The sequence below is a fragment of the Ailuropoda melanoleuca genome, chromosome 10 (genome assembly GCF_002007445.2).
Source record: "Ailuropoda melanoleuca isolate Jingjing chromosome 10, ASM200744v2, whole genome shotgun sequence".
NCBI lineage: Eukaryota > Metazoa > Chordata > Mammalia > Carnivora > Ursidae > Ailuropoda > Ailuropoda melanoleuca.
This window is the reverse complement of record NC_048227.1, coordinates 17,934,296-17,935,346: the sequence shown is the minus strand read 5'-3', so window position 1 is coordinate 17,935,346 and position 1,051 is coordinate 17,934,296.

Here is a 1,051-nt window from a genome sequence, read left to right as displayed (position 1 = left end):
AAATAAATAAATAAATAAATAAATAATAAATAAAGCTAAATATCAGTAAAGTGTGTAAGTTTCAGTATGTAGAATTTGTTACACTTATTTTTCCTTCTTGGGATCCTGCATTGTTCTCAACGATTTTCCAAAGAGAGAACGAAGCTGCCAGCTGCCAGAACGAGGTTTCCAGACAAGATGCAAGGTCATGGTGCTCTCCTAATGAACTGACAAAGCGAATCAAAGGTCAAAGTCACAAATTCATGGCAAGCTAATCAAAACCCCAAATGCGGTATGGTCCCACATAGGCCTTTAAGAGCTGTAGAAACTGCTAGGACCGGTTCGCATCACACAGGGGTATCCCACACTCGTTCCCCCAAGGGTGGTCGGTGAACTAGCAGCGTCGCCACCCCCTTCCCAGGAGCTTGAGAGACCTCTAGCAGGATGGGTCTGAGGCGCCGCCCGACCCACTGGGGCAACTCTGTATTTCAACACGATCCACAGGTGAATGGCACGTATGTGGAAGTTTGAGAAGCTTTGATTTCCAACACGCTTACATTTATTCACCTCTCCCACTTCCCATGCTCTCAAAGCTCACTCCAACGAAAGCATTTCCTCCCTCCCTCCCTTTCTCTCTTTCATTGGGAGCAGGTTATAAATTGTTTTTGCTTCCCATGGATTTCTTTTAAAATGGACAAAAGCAGGGAATCCCCTCTTCTCCGTGGTTTTCTATTGGTTTAGCAGCTTCCCGGGACACTTTTTATTTTTTATTTATTTTTTATATTTTTTGAAGTAGGCTCCCATGCCCAGCATGGAGCTCACCGCAGTCAGGGCTGGAACCCACCACGCTGAAATCAAGACCTGAGCTCGGAGGCTTAACTCACTGAGCCACCCAGGTGCCCCCCCCCTTTTTTTCTGATTTTAAAATTACAAATCCCTTGAGGAACAACAAATAGTTCCAGATGGTTCTCCCCTTGTCTACGATATAATGTTAAACGTCAGGATTGGGGGTGGGTGGGATAGGGACACAAAAATAATAACCCTACATCAAGTGTCTGTCATGAAGTAGGAG